Raw genomic sequence first — 16469 nt, 5'->3', positions numbered from 1 at the left:
GGGGTGCAGTGCCTCCACATACTCTAAGGGACTATTGGTTGTGGTGATAAAGTTGGCATCACCAGTGGTGAGCAGGTCAAAGACACAGGACTGGAAACAGAAGTCCTTTACTGTCATCTTCTCATGGCATTGAGTGTTGGCAGTCTCCAGTGTGTAGCCAGGCCAGGCCTCACCAAGGAGGTGCAAGGCAGGCTGTGCCCCAGAATGGCAGACACCTGGCCCTGCCCATCATCGATGCATTCACTTAGGGGACAGCAATTCACACATAGCTGGCTTTCCTCAAAGGACATGACATTCAGATGGCAAGGGTTAGGTAGTGACCCAGCTGTCACACAAACACTGTGGTGCCTATGTAGCCAGCATGCATCTCCACGTAGTGGCCACTCTCCTTCTCTACCATATGCAGACTTTTGGCTTCTCCATCCCCACCACTGGTGGTGCCATCCACAAAGGCAGCTGGCAGGTCATCTGTCACAGATTGGTATACTTTCTGCTCTGCACACTCACGATGAGCTTTGAAGATGATGGTGATCTTATTCATAACTGTGGTACTGGATCCAGGTACCACGGGCACATTCATCACTTGAACTGAAAGGTAATTATTATCTATGAGTGGCCAGGCCCCTTCTACTTTGCACGTTTGGAAGTGATCCTTGAAAGTCCTAAGATGAGGATCTCCAAACAAGCCACAAAAAAGGTAACTGAGAGGGTTTTGGTCCCCTCCCCTATGTTCTCTGGCTCCTGCGTGGCTGTGATAGTTACAAGGGTCATGAATCACTTCAGGGTTGGTAGAGGATGTGGCTCCATCCTTAGAACAGTTCCTCTGGCTCATGAGGTCACTGATACCTAACACAGCAGAATGGTATACCAGGTTGCCATGGCAGGCTTTTGAAGTTCGCTAGGTGCAGACAGCATAGGCACGCAGCACCTTGCAAAACTCAGAGTCAAAGCTGTCAATGGCAGAGTTCAGGAGCTAAGTCAAGGACACAAAGTCCGTGGTACATTTCTGGATTCAACACTGGGCTGGCTGTTGGCAGTCACCTGCGTGGAGCTGCCCGAGGCTGAGTAGCAGCAGTAGCAACAGCGCCAGCGGCTGTGGGCAGAGCCTGGGGCAGCGGCGCTGCTCAGCCCTGGTGGCAGCGGCGGAGGCCAGGGCGGTGGCGGTGGCGGCGCAGGCAGGTGCTGCTCTGAAGCCCATGCCCATCCATGCAGGTCTCATGGGCTCCAGCGAGGGCGGCAGCGCGGGCCCCATGGCGGGCCCCATGGCGGGCCCGGGCCCGTGGCTACGGCATAGGTCGGGGGACATGCCTCGCTTCCTCTTCTTCCTCCTTCAGGCCAGCGTAGAAGAAGGGCTGCTGCCACAGCCGCAGCGAGCGGTGAGCTGCAGGCTGAGCAAGTCCGCAGCGGCAGCGACCAGGAGTAGAAGCATCAGGGCGGTTGGAGGCGGCAGGCAAAGAGAGAGGGGCGGGAGAGAAGATACAAAGACCATGAGCCAGTGCCCAGACCAGCCTCACAGCGCGAGCGCCCGGCCAGCCAGCGTGGGCTCAGCGACCATGGACCTGCAGGAGGGGCATCAGTCCTTGCAAGCTGCAGTGGGCGCCCGGGTATCTACCTCTCTGTACTTCTAATAAGATGAAAAGAAGTATTTCTATCTGGATATGTCATAATTCTTGTTGATGCTGACCATGAGTATTAGAGAATAATTAACTCTTGTGTGGCTTTTAATATCTGTCTTTTGTCTTCCATAGGCATCTTGTATAATATTTTATTCCCCTTGTTTTTAAGAACAAATGAAATGTTATTAATACATCATTAATGTTAATTATAACGAATTTACCAAATTTTCACCAATTCTTGTGCTTATTTCTTGCATCCTACTAAATCCCTATGAAACCTTTTCTCTCTTACCACCCTTTTAGTCTTTCTTATGCATCCTTTCAGTTTGTTCAGCAAGGATGGTGGACTTGATGAATGTTAGTCTCTGTTTCCTCTTCACCTTAGTGAGAATGGCAGTCCAACAAAATCCAAGGTGAACAGTTAATTTTCATTAACACTTTGAGTATATTACCATATTCTCCTATAATATCATTTGTTGCTCATGAGAAATGCTCCTTATTTTCTCTTGTGAAAAAAAAAAAAAAAACTAAAAACAAATACTTTTGAAGGTTACCACCCTGGACACCCATATTTTGTCTGTTGTGTATGAAATCAATGATAATGAGTTTTAAGGTTGATATGCTGCTTTCTTCAATTCTGTTAAGATAGAGCTTGGGATTGTCAAAGTTGCTTCTCTACATCACTCAAAAGTCTCATAAAATGAGACAGACTAGAGGTTTCTTCCCTCTATCACAGGGCTGACATCTTTATAATTGATAGCAAAGGATATATCATCTTGCATATTCTCTATAGTTTTACAAATTTTGGTATAGTTAGAGAAAGATAATGAACAAATGACAGGTGAAACTGGAAGAAATTCTGTGTTATTTTTCTGTAAACCCAGACATCTGTCAAAAGTCTACAGTGACATAAATATGTACTTACCACCTTAGGATTCAGCCAGTTCAAACTATGTGTATGTATTTACTTTATAGTTGCTTCTTTAGGAAATAACCACAGAAAAAATATTTAATATGTAACATGTAATTAATATGTAACATTTAATATGTCACAATACACAACTATGTATGTGCATATTCTTCCTACTCTTATATTATCTGTGCTTTGACTGACACTTAATTGGGTTCTGCTCCTTGTTGAGGGGTAGATTCCACAGACCTTTCCTAAGGCAGGCATAACCCTTTCTTCTGACCTGCTCATAGACATTCTCTTGCTCATTTTGTCTAAAGCTGTCTCTGGGCTTTGGGAGAGGGGGCAAGGGAGTGAATTCCTTTCCACAGTTGATTGTACAACACCCTTGGGTTACACTGGGTCAAGGAAGTGAGATGAAGAAGCATAGGACATTCCTGACCCCCTTTCATCTCAGAGACCCAGTAATGATGGTGCCATGGAATATGAGATGTGCATTTGTTCACACATTCAAACACATCCTGAGCACCCACAGTCTGCTCAGCTGTGTGTTAGGCATAATGAGGGCTCCACTGAGCTACATGAGTCATGATCTATGTCTCCATGCAGAACACAGTCAGAGAAAGGGTATGACTGACAAACTTTTCAACTCATGAAAGAAAGAAATTAAGTGATAATTTGAACATAATCTAAGAATGAAAAGTACAAACAAGACATACTTTAGGTAATCAAAAAATAACCAGGTAATTGCAGCCTAAGTTTTTTGAAACTTTACATAGTGAAGTTTGAGCTTGAAAAAGAGAAAATTACATGGATTAGCAAAATGGAGGAGTCAGGTTATTTCAAGCAGAGGCAATGGCTTAGGCAAAGAAAGGCAAAAATTAGTATAATTTGATTTGGAGAAAGAAATCCACTTACCTGTTAATAGAGAGATTAGGTACACATCTGAAAGTCTATAAGGGAACTTGAGCATCTGTCTTATTAATGTAGAAAATTATGAGAATATTGTCTCCAATAAAGGCAAAAGACTCATTATTCTTCACCATCAGTCAAGTTCTAAATGCATTTTTAAATGCTTCACCTCCAGAAACACTTCCATATAGGTGATATACACAGAAATTAATGGGTACACTCTTGTGATGTCATGTCTGGTTCTTATTAAACATATGAATGAGGCCTTAATTCTTTGCAGAACCTAAAATGTTCTGCCTGTCATAAGCCAAGTATGAACATTAAAAAAGCCAAGTGGGAGTCCCCTCATTTACTGCATGCTGGGGACTCCTGTAACAAATTTGGGGGACATTCAAACCAAAACAATGGCATTCCACATTGCTGCTGAAGTGCTCATGATTTGAAGCTGACACTGATATTTTAAATCTGACTTCCACCAAAGAGGCTGCCCCTTCTTATCTCATCAGAGGCGACAAAAAGACAACAAAATCTTAGTGGGAATATTTTATAATGAAAGTAAAGGGGAACAAGAACAAACATTTATGAATGCTTTGTTATGTCTCAGCACATAGCACTGCATCAATTTATATTTTATTTTATCCTCAGTTCATCTAGTGCAGCTGTGTTAGTCAACTTTCTGTTACTGGGACAAAATACTTGAGAAAACCAACTTAACAGTAGAAAAAAGTTTATTTTGGTTCACATATTCAGAGTATTGAGTATGGGTCCATGGTGGTTGACTCATTTTTTGGAGGGGCTTTTTGCAAGATGACATATCATGGCAGGAAGCAAGTAGCAGAGTAAAACTTCTCAGTCCATGGTGGCTGGGAAACAGAAAGAAGAAAGGTCTGGATCCCAATATCACCTTCAAGGGCATGCTCCCAATGACATATGTTTCTTCCACAGGCTCCACCTCCTAAAATTTCTACCACCTCCCAAAAGCATCACAGGTTGGTCCCCAGGTCTTTAGCATATGGGCCTTTATTCACATTTAAGATCCAAACAATAATGGACACATCTTATAGAATAAGCTATCATGGTTCATTTTTATTTTGGGTTCAGTGAGGCTTCCCTTATGGGAAAAGGGAAATGTGTGTCCACTTTCCTGCTTAGTGTATACAGAGACTCACCAAAACCCTCTGACAATGGAGAATCACAAAAAGCATTAGGGTATATGCCATGACTATTATCTAGACTCAGTTATTAGCGTAAGTTCCTGAAATGTGCAGGATTTGGGAAATTGAGGGGGACATTTACTGATGGGAAATTAACCCTGGAATTTGTTTTTCTAGTCAAATTATACTAATGATAAATTTTTTTGGTACCAGGGATTGAACTCAGGGGCACTCAACCACTAAGCCACATCCCCAGCCCTATTATGGATTATTTAGAAAGAGGGTCTCACTGGGTTGCTTAGCACCTAACTTTTGCTGAGTCTGGCTTTGAACTTGAGATCCTCCTCCTTCAACCTCCCAAGCTGCTGTGATTATATAGGCATGCACTACCACACCTGGCTATAAAACTTTTGTCTTAAGGTTTGACTCGCCTCTAAAAAATGAAATGCAGTAGAAGGGAATACAAGAAGAGCACATAGTCTCACAATTTTAGAAGCTAAGGTGACTGTGGTCCTAGCCCCCTGAAAACAGAATCTAAATGGGGATTCAAGTGCATGTGGTTTATTGCTGGGGGCAGGGTATGGGAGTGGGGAAGATGCTCTCAAAAGATGGGGGATGAGCGGGGTAGGAAGAGTCAAGGGAAGGAGGTGAGCTGAAATTTAGCCTTAGCCTGATCCCGTGGGGGTTTGGAAGTGTGAATTGCACCAGAGTGGGTCCTACCTTGGGACTGGCCTCATTTATTTAAGGGTCAGTCAGTCACTGACTATTGGTTGCCTCCATCTTGTGTGAGGGGTAGGTCTGTTAATTTCCAAGGAAAAGTGTCTTCTATTTGGCAGGTTTTCAAGAGAAGAAAGCAACGCTGAGCCCTTGGCATCTGTTCATGAAATAGTCATAGCTGCTGGGAGATGAGTCTGCCAGCCTGGTAAAGGCAAACCAAAATGGGAATTAGTAGCACCTATGTCCTCTGTTAGCATCTGTGGCATTCATTATCCTCTAATGGGCAATAGGAGATATACTTGATGAGCTTCCTTGAAGAACATATTATTTAAAGCAGCCTTCAAAGATGAATGGGACTTCAACAGGCAAAGATCTATTGGCAGCATTTCTTCCTTGCTTTTTTGTTATCAGATAGTAAACACTACAGACACTGTACATGAAATTCTGGTATTTCCAGCTCCTCTTTCAGTAAAGGCTACCTGCTGCCCACTATAATCTTTTCCCTTTTTGGAGAGAATGAGATTGTAACTAAGAAGTAACTGTTTAGCCACAGGTCATGTCAATCACAGTTCTTGCATCTACACTTGGCTATGTGATAAATTCTCACTGTGGGAAGTAAGTAGCAGTGACAACTGGCATTCACAAGCCAAGACTTTTGTAAGAAGGTATGCCTCCTCCATGATCTTTTTGCCATTTCCATCAACTGTCCTATGTGAATTGCAGAGACATAGGTGGAAAGAGACTAGGTGTCCCATTGCTTATGTAGAGAAGAATCATCTGCTGATTAGGACCTTAGACATAAACCATTATACATTCTACTGAATTAAAACTTCTAGACACAGAAATATCTTCATTACTAAAAAACTAACAATTTTTTTTCCAGAGGTGATAACAAAGCAGCACTTCATCTGATGTAATACAGTATTTCTCTTCTGGTGTTGTCTTGGATTTTGCTTCCTTTCATCTGTGCATTTCATATAGCTTTGCCATGGACTGGTCATGTCCTTAAAATAGAACTTCAAAGCTGTAAACAATTCTATTTCCCCCTTATAGCTGTTCAAATTTTGCAATAAAGAGTGTGATGTCATCTATAGTGTGTTAATAAGGCCTCACCTTCTCTGATACCCTACCAACTCCTCTTGCTAGTGTAGGGTTTAGCCAGATATGTGTGTATTTGTAAGGTACTGCAGGACTTTCTTCTATCAGGACAATGGTTTCTATGTTTTTACCACAGGTTTTCTGGAATGAGACAACATTGAGGGATTGGCATGGGGAAAGACAGTGTCAAGCTCTGACATTTTGGCAAGATGCAGGACTTGCTATTTGTTGATCCTCCTGAAAATGCATGTTCATTTAGAGATACACATTGCATCTGTGATACTTCCAGGGAAAGGTGGAGCTCAGGGATTTGACTCGTTACCAATTTCACACTCAATATTGCACTAACTGTTAACATACAATGAACATAATAATTCAGTCATTCTTGATAAAGACTTTCAAATTTCCTTTCAAATAGGCATATTTCTTCATTATTGTCAGAGAAAGGAATGTGACAAGTGAGATTGTTTTCAAAATTGAGTACAAGGTAAGTAAGATGCAGGTATGGAATCATTAAAAATAGTTCAACATGACAATGACACATCCTGTATATTTACAAAGCTTGTGAGTGATGAAATGTTAATGTCAGCATGCTCATAAATTTTAGCTTTCAACAGTATATAATACCTAGAACAATAAATACAGACATTTGGATAAACACTCGCTCTAAAGAAACAACTTTTAATGAAGGTGGCATCTGCTTTCCAGGGTTAGTTGAGACAAAATTCAAAGCCAGGACATATCATATAACACATATATTCCCTGAGAGATATGACATCTCATTTTATAGACAATCCTCATTTGAATTTCATAGTTCATTCAGAAAGAAATAAGCAGAGAGACTGGCAATAAATCAAAGAAGTACCAGAAGCATGAAAAGTGTACATGGACCTCAGCTCAACAGATTCCTAATACCTCACATTATTTAAGATATTTCTATTTTAAATAATTCATAAGTTTACTTATAAATTATTATTACTAAGTACGAGTTATTGGGAAAAATCTGTCATTCTTTTAGGTTAGAAATACTCAGGCAAACTTACAAAATTTGAGTGAACTCTTCAGAAATTCGGGAAAAGAATTCTGTAACTGAAAGCAGACACTGTATTTTCTCTGTCTCATAAAAGATGATTTTATTATAATAATTTGCTTTCCACAAGGCACTGGAGTTTTGTCACAGCTTAACATCACCATGGATCATTAAAACCAGGTAATATTCCCCCATGGTCCACCCCAGCAGCTCACATCACTGTTCATTCAGACCTGCTTAACTTTGAAAAACATGTCTCCCAACACACAGCTTGTCCCCAAAAAAGTCTATTTGGGTAATCCATGGTGTCTGAGAAATGTGCCATGATCGCTTTTTGACCCACTGACACAGCTATAGGCTTTACCATTTTGCTAACTACAATGCCCTAGATAGCATTTCAAATACAGAGTCACAACCTTTATTGTTTGCCAGATGGGCTGTGAAATGTACGCTAATGTTAATAGGATTACACAAGTTTGTTTACTGTCTGAAAAATAATATGAACATTATCCTCTATGTTTTTTCTTCCCTCAATGGCTTTTCCCTTTAGCAGGTATTAGAAAGCCTAATTTTGATTAAGTAAATATCAGCTTTCAGCCTCACAAATGGCAAGTTCATTTAGGCATATACTTTAATGATATTAATTGTGGAAAACAAGAATTAACCAGGTAAACTAAAGCACGAAGAACATATTCTAATACAGAACCATACATAGCAACTTGCAGCAAGTACATATGTCATGCTAGAATTAAATATAGTGATTCAAATTAAGTCAATTATGGGCCAATGAACCACACATATGTTATGAAGGCAAAACACAAGCATACAGAATAAATGACGTAACTGCAGTACCACTGTCCTTCAAATCCTTCATTGTTTCTCTTTGTATATAGCTATTCAGATGTGATCCTATCTCTTTTCTAAATTTGACTTCCCACCAAAAAACAGAAGTTGAATTTAAGATTTGAGTTCAAGGAGCTTGTGAGGGGGTGGAAGATCATACAGTGAAGGAAGGGGAAGAGAGATGGGTAAGGAAGAAAGCCCGTAAAGGGCATGTAACAGAGTGGGACACTGATGGGAGCAACCAGGACTCAGTTTCACTGGGGATTTCATGGAAGGTTGTGGAGCAGGCCTCAGAACTGCCCCAATTAGAGGCACTTGTATCTCCTCATCAGTTGAGAGTCACTCCTGAATATTATATCCCTGTGTGCAGGATAAACATACACAGTCTATCAAAGAGAGTTGTCAGTCACAAAGATGCAGTCATGCCCAAAAACTTCACAGAGGGCTCCAATGCAGTTGAAGAATTCACAGTCTCTGCAACTAGTGTCATTGCTCTGTGGATGTGTCTACATCTTTGTCATGTCATGCCTGAACCAAGGCTTGAGATCTGAGAGAACCCAGTGGGAATGTGGTTCTGTCATGCATTTGTGGTGAATAAGATTTTTAGTGCTTACAGTTTTAGGCCATACTGTATTATCAGTTTGACCTCTTGGAGGCTAGAAATGGAACCACCATTTCCTTATGTAAAACAGATACAAAATTTACTGCAAGGATGAAATATGATAATGGATGAAAGGAAATCATCTAAAATAATTATTTGTTTATAAGAAACATATCAAAGATTTTAGGGTTGAATCCCATCCCATACTCCAATCTCTGTTTTTCCCTTTCTTTACCAAAAATATCAATAGATTATGGAGAGTAAACCTAGATGGGGCTCATATGCAACAGGGTTCCCCAAGACTACCCTCAAGTCTGTCAATTTACTAGGACTCACAGAACTCAAAAAAGCTTTTATGCTCATGTTTTGGTTTATTCAGGTGAAATAACTCATATTAAAATCAACAGAGGAAGACACAGAGACAAACCCACATAAATACAGTGATCTCATACTAGACAAAGGTGCCAAAAACATTCATTGGATAAAAGATAGCCTCTTCAACAAATGGTTCTGGGAAAACTGGAAATTCATACAAAACAAAATGAAATTAAACCCCTATTTCTCACCCTGCACAAAACTCAACTCAAAGTAAATCAAAGACTTAGACACTAGAATAAATACCCTGCACCGAAAAGATGAAAAAGTCAGCCCAAATCTTCACCATGTTGGCTTAGGAACTTCTAAAGCACAAGAAGTAAAACCAAGAATCAATAAATGGGATTAATTCACACTAAAAAGCCTCATCTCAGCAAAAGAAACAATCAAGAATGCAAAGAGAGAGCCTACAGAAATGGGAGAAAATCTTTACCACATGACTTCAGATAAAGCATCTATCTCCAGAACTAAAAAAACTCAACTCCAAGAATACAAATAACCCAATCAATAAATGGGCTAAGGTATTGAATGGACACTTCACAGAAGAAGAAATAAAATCAATCAACAAATATAATGTTCAACATCTCTAGCAATTAGAGAAATGCAAATCAAAACTACTTAAAATCAGCACACTACAGTGACACAGCCACATCAGTGTTTATAGCGCCTCAACTCACAATAGCTAAATTATGGAACCATCCTAGGTGCCCTTCAACAAATGAATAGATAAAGAAAATGTGGTATGTATACACAATAGAATATTACTCAGTCTTAAAGAAGAATTAAATGATGGCACTTGCAGGTAAATTGATGGAGCTGGAGAATATCATGCTAAGCAAATTAAGCCAATCCCAAGAAACCAAAGGCCAAATGTTTTATCTGATATGCGGGTGGTAATTCACAATAAGTGGTGGTGGTGGTTAGGGAAGACTGTATTTTGTAGAGGTAGTTTGTATTAGACAGAGGGGAGTGAAGAGAGGGGAGGTGGTATGGGGGGTAGTAAGGATAGTAGAATGAATCAGAAATTATTACCTTATGTGTATATATGACTACTCAACTGTTGTGATTCTATATCAAGTATAATTAGATGAATGAGAAATTATACTTCATTTATGTATGATGTGCCAAAATACATTCTACTGTCATGTATAATTATAAAAAATAAAAATATATATAATTCTTTAAAAAAATGAGCAAAGGAAAAACACACATAGGACAGAGTTGGGGAGAAACCAGGCACAAGCAATGGTCCTCTTCTGGTGGATTCATATGAACAGCACTTCACTCTCCCAACAATGATATGTAGTAAGGTATGCAAAGTATTGCCAACCAGAGAGGTTCACCCACGCCTTGGTGTCCAGAAATTTTACTGAAGGTCATTCACATAGGAATGGAGCATCCACATGACTGACCTTAACTACCCAATAACCAACCCTCAAGAGGTCAGACTGATACAGTATAGCCCAAAGCTCTCAGAATGACAGGTGACCCAGAGAGTAATTGAGGGCCTTTAAAAAGTATCTTCAGTAAAAGAGGAAAAAATGTTGGAGAATAAAACAATCTACCTTGTAAAAAAGCAGCAATTATATTGTTCACAATAAAGAGGAGTTTTGTTTGTTGAAAGAGTCATAATTGTGTTTATTCAAGGATGCTCAATTTCTCAAGTTCTTCAGGAACACAGATGTAAGATGGAAGGGCTTTAAGAATGGGATCTAGCCAAAGAACTAAAGGCCAAATGTTTTCTCTGATATGCAGATACTAATTTATAGTGGGGCGGGGAGTAGAGGTACTTTGGATTAGACAGAAGGGAGTGAAGGAAGGGGAAGGGATACAGGGGTAGGAATGATAGTAGAATGAATCAGACATTATGACCCTATGTGCATATATGATTACATGATCTGTGTAACTCTACATCATGTACAACCAGAAGAATGAGAAGTTATATTCCATTTATGTGTGATGTGCCAAAATGCATTCTACTGTAATGTATAACTAATTAGAATAAATGAAAAAAAACCAGAATGAATCTAACAACATGTCAGTAGGACAAATGTATAAAAATGCAAAGATACAGTAGTTTCCAGGAAAAGCAATCAGCATGAGATTCAGTGTTTCTTCTCATCTGATTGTGTTAGTCCTAAAGGAATCACCAGAGATATGCTCTCCAGTACAAGTACAATGTGATTCACAAACTGAGTCACAAACACAAAATTTTCTACTAGCCATGTCTTTAAAAGCAAAAATGAACCAGATAAACTTGACTAAAATAATGTTTAATTTACCCTAATATGTCCCAAATATGATCATATAATCAGCATAGAATTATTAGTGAGACACTTTACATTCTTTTTTAAATTCTAGGTCTGTGAAATTCCATGTGTAATTATCCATAGCACACCATAATTTCAGACAAGTCACATTTCCCATGGACAGTGACTTCTGCATTGCTTCTGGACAAAGCAATGCTGGTAAATAATCATTCCCTTCTCTAACAGTCTGTGAGTCTGTTTAGGGCCTTCTCTTGTATATATTTTCCTATACACTGTTTAAATTTGGGTAGGGCACAGACTTTAAAATCTCTAGTTATCCTATATGGTGCTATCATTCTTTTTTCCTGAACAATATTTTCTAAAATTTTATCAAATTCTCTCACATGTAATTTCTTGCACATGTAGCATCATATTAAATATTTTAATGATAGATTATTAGCTCTACATAAAACAACAGAAAATGGTTTCAGAGAAGTTTGGCAGGCTGCTCGGTCTCAGGGGTAAGAACAGGCCAAAAGATCAAAACTTCAATATGTTTCTCAGCTCAACTTCTCAGCTGCATCACCCCAAATAAAATGGGGGTGAAAAGAGTAATGGCCTATAGCCAAAGTGAACCCTGGGACCTAAAGTGACACAGAAAGGCTTGGCAATAAATGGGCAGAGTTATAAGCCTTTCGGAGCTCTCTTTTCAAACAGAAAAGAATAAAATCTCTTGGAAAGGTTTGCAATTCCATTAGGGCCTTAGATCTTATGATAAGATATAAGGCCAACACCTTAGACTGGTGAAGAATGAAACTATTATTTACAAACACATTTCGATTCATGAAGTCACATTTCATATTAATTCCTGGGAACTTCAACCGAGTCTACAATCATTTGGGGAATTGCAATTTTGGAGCCCAGAGTATCTTCTGAATTGACCCAGTGTTTTCAGAGATTATGAAATTTTTGTTCACTGTTCAACAAACTGCAGTTCTGAGGCAAACTCCTGAAGCAAGTTACTTGGTCATAGGCTTTGAACACTGAAAAGTACAAGCACTTGTTTTATTTCTTCATCAGCCAAGAAATAATAACTCAATTCCTCACTAATTTACCCCCTAGCCTATTGGTATCAATCACTCCTCAGTTCAATTTAATGACTTCATTATTTAATCAATTTGTCTAAGAGTAGCACTTCAGATAGTTATTGGTATGTTATATGGTTGCAACCCAGCATCAAAAGTTCACTTGAGAAATAATGATACACCAAAAGGACAGGTTAATGGAAAAAGTAATTCTTCAGTCCTTTCTATCACTGATTCTTTATCTTTCCTACACATTGGAATCATCTGAGATACTTGAAAATCACCTGGGCTCTCAACAGAGATCTCAGTATAATTGATCCAGGATGTGGTATGGGCATGAGAATCTTCAAAGTTTACTCTAATTCTAATGTACAGTAAGAGTTGAGAATCACTGCTCTGTAGTCTCTCAATATTATCCTTTACTTAAGTTAGCAGTGTAAACCTAAACAAAGTAAATGGACATTTCCTAAGATTTATGTAAAAATACCTTTAGAGAATAAAGGCAATCTTATGCCATCAGTTTTACTAAAAAGTAAATGTAAACATACAGTCAAACAATATTTCTGCTATGGATATTTGGTAATATGCTGAAGATATAACATCTCTGATACACTCTTCCATAGGTTGAGTCCCAGGGAAACATATGGTTTTGTCCCAGACAAACAGTAGTCTTTGTTAATCAGATGAGATAAGATGAACTTTTCATTCCAGGTACCTGACATGTCTCTCTATACTTTTTGATTCCAGTAATTTTTTCCTTTAGAAAATATTATCTTTGCCATATGGTATATTCCATTTTATCTGCCACTTATTTTTGGAAGTGGATGGAATGTAATAAAGAATGGCAACCCACTTACCATATATATCGTCTGTTAACTTTACTATCCATCCTCCAGACTTTTACTGTGACCATGTCTTTGCTGCGTTTTCTCCATGCTCAAAGGTTGCAAGGAAATGTCTGGAATATTTTGAAGATGGAATCCAGTCGCACTCCTTAGTCTTTAACTTGCCATTCTTTGCATCATTTTCTCTAACTCTCACTCAACAACCCATTAGAGTTTAGCAATCCTGAATTTCATTTTTCTCCCTCATAAACATCCTACACACTAAACTTCACCTCCAAGATGGCTGATTCACAGTTGTAATGTATCTGAGATACACTCATGCTGGTGTAAATATTCTATCAATTTTACAGATGAGTAAATTAACTGTGAGATTAATTTATCTACCTAAGGTCCTATTGTGCATAAATGAGAGAACCAGGATTTGAAACCAGAAAGTGACTCCGGAACCTACAGCCATGAAAGTATAATTACCAAATTCAAGCTACAAGATGGAGGATTGTCAGATAATTTTAAAGCAAGGATTGGTATTTTGATCCTTGCCCCTAGAAAACCTTGGGATAGCTTTTGGGATCCATGTCTGTAGAAAGGTGAAGAAAAAGCAGGATTGCACAGAAAGAGAAACTGAACTACAATGAAGTTCCAACAGAGGTCTCTGCCCTTGGCGATCTCAGGTTCTAAAGTGATTGATCATTTAGCTGGGGTGATGGGCCCAGGTTTTACACTCCTATAGTGATCAGTCGCTGGATAGAGGCTGTTCTGGGAGAAGATATGACTTTGGAGGAGATACCTGAAAGCTGTCTTCTGCAGCTTCCTTGCAACTGAAAAATAAGTTCTCCACTTCCAAAGGGAGACCTTAAGGAACATCATGGCATTCATGCCAGGGTTATTCCAAGATGACCTCAACTCAAAGATTAACTAGAGATGCTTGCTCCCAAAGACTACTGGGCAGACTTAATAAAGTCAATCCAGGTAAAATCCACTCTTAACAATATACATCATTCCACAGTTAGTTTGTGAGTTTGGCAACAGTGATTAGAAGTACCTTGACACATCTGGGGCTAGAGTAATACCTGGGGCTGAGTAATACCTCCAGGCTGATGGGCCCTCCTGAAACATCTGCTACTAAAGCAGAGTCCGAGTATTTATTAGTGATCTATCTACTCCCTAAATAATATCTAAGTATTCAAATAAATAAATTATTCAAATGGACATTAAAAATTTAAATATAAGCATTTTACCAAACATTTAAGGAAAAAAGTACACCAATACTCTATAATCTCTTTCAGAAGATACAAAAATAAGAAATACCCTAATTTATTCTGTGAGGATAACAGTACCCTAATACTAAAATCAGAAAAAGGCATGAGAAAACGATAGATCTATCTATCTTATGAACCTAGATGCAAAAGTCACCAACAAAACATTAACAAGTCAGATCCAACAATGTTTAAAGAGAAAACTTATGCAATATGACCAAGTGAAATTTATCTCTTTATGCAAGTTGGTTCAACATTGAAAGGTCAATTAATGTAATCTATCATGTTAACAAGCTAAAAAAAGAAAAATCACATATTTTATCAATACATTCAAAGAAAGTACATGACAAAATCTAATACCCATTCAATTCATGATAAAAACTCTCAGTAAATTAAGATAAAAAGGGAGCTTCCTCAATTTGATAGAGAATATCTACAAAATAAACTGTACAATAAACTCATTGTACTTGATGAGAAACTAATTAGACTGGGTAATAAATTGACCCAGTGTATGTATCGCAGGTTCAGCTTCAAGGTTCAATGTCCCTGCTCCCCCAATTCCCTGTTGTAAATATGGCAAATAGGAAGTTATCCTTCTACCTGAAATTGTAGTTTAAATGCAAAACACAATTTTACTTATTTATTTTTCTTGTTGTACAGAAATCTTTTAAATATCTGAATCTTTTATTTTCTATTGGGAATAACAGTTTCATCTAATATTTTATAAATGGGCATTTCAATTTTGGAAACAGTGACTCTGGGAGTCCTGGAAGAACACATCCCAGCAGACATGGTCTTTTTTGGTTTTTGAATGAAATTAGATTATGTGCTGCTGTTCATTGCTTCTGGACACAAGAGCACACAGAAACCCAGTTCCTTAGACAAAAACCCCATTTCAGGTAGGCTTTCCAATGATGGGGTGGGGCATGCATGAGGTCATGGGGCAACTGGGTAGTCCAATGAGGAGGGTGATTCTAACCACCAGGGAAGTTATCCAATGGAGATGGTGTGTACAGTCATTGCTACTGTCCTTAGAATTGTGTCATCTGGGCAGGTTATTATTAAGCCAGGTACATTGACAAGGAAATGAAGACTGTAGGTTAAAAGGTTCATTTGAAATTTTATAATAAAATTTAAAATCTTCAGTAGACCCTGATTCTCTTTCAAGGAAAGATTGGATGCCTGTCCATGGGAAAGTGGTCAGCAGATGGCCTTCAGCTCTCAGCACCTTCATAGGTTGTCTCAGCTGCACAGAGTTGCCCTGTCCCAGGTCACTGCTCTTCCTGGGGCAGAAGGAATGAAATCATTAATCATTGTGGCATTATCAAGGCCATCTTAACCTAATTTGATGCAACTCTCAAGGGCCTCTCTATCTCCAGAGCTCCCTGTTGGGCTGGCCAAGGCTAACATTGAGACTATATAACTGTTTCTCCCTTCTACTCCTGCTTCCTTTTCTCCCTAATCACAGTGTTTGCTTCTTGGAAGACCTAAGCTATGACCAAAGATAAGATGATACAGCCCTCAGAAATGGCCAATTTCCTCTTGGCCACTTTCCACTAATGCCAGAAGCCCTTATTAATAGTACAGTGCTCCCCCCACCATATCCATGGGTAACACATATCAAGACCCCAGTGAATGCCTGGAACTATAGATAGTACCAAACCATATGCACACTATATTTTTACCTGCACACACATACTATGATGAATTTTAAAATATATATATTAGACACAGTAATAGATGAACAATAAATAATAATTAGATCATTTAAAACAATA

At 38.9% G+C, this 16469-nt stretch overlaps 1 pseudogene; it reads right to left on the bottom strand.

Annotated features, from left to right (window-relative positions):
- Window positions 1–3: 3 nt before the first annotated feature.
- LOC124973966 (repulsive guidance molecule B-like) lies at window positions 4–1362 on the bottom strand (annotated as a pseudogene).
- Between the last annotated feature and the right edge of the window lie 15107 nt (window positions 1363–16469).

The sequence above is a fragment of the Sciurus carolinensis genome, unplaced genomic scaffold (assembly GCF_902686445.1).
Source record: "Sciurus carolinensis unplaced genomic scaffold, mSciCar1.2, whole genome shotgun sequence".
Lineage (NCBI taxonomy): Eukaryota > Metazoa > Chordata > Mammalia > Rodentia > Sciuridae > Sciurus > Sciurus carolinensis.
Note: the sequence above shows the minus strand (reverse complement) of the source record. Positions and strands in the feature narration are given on the sequence as shown.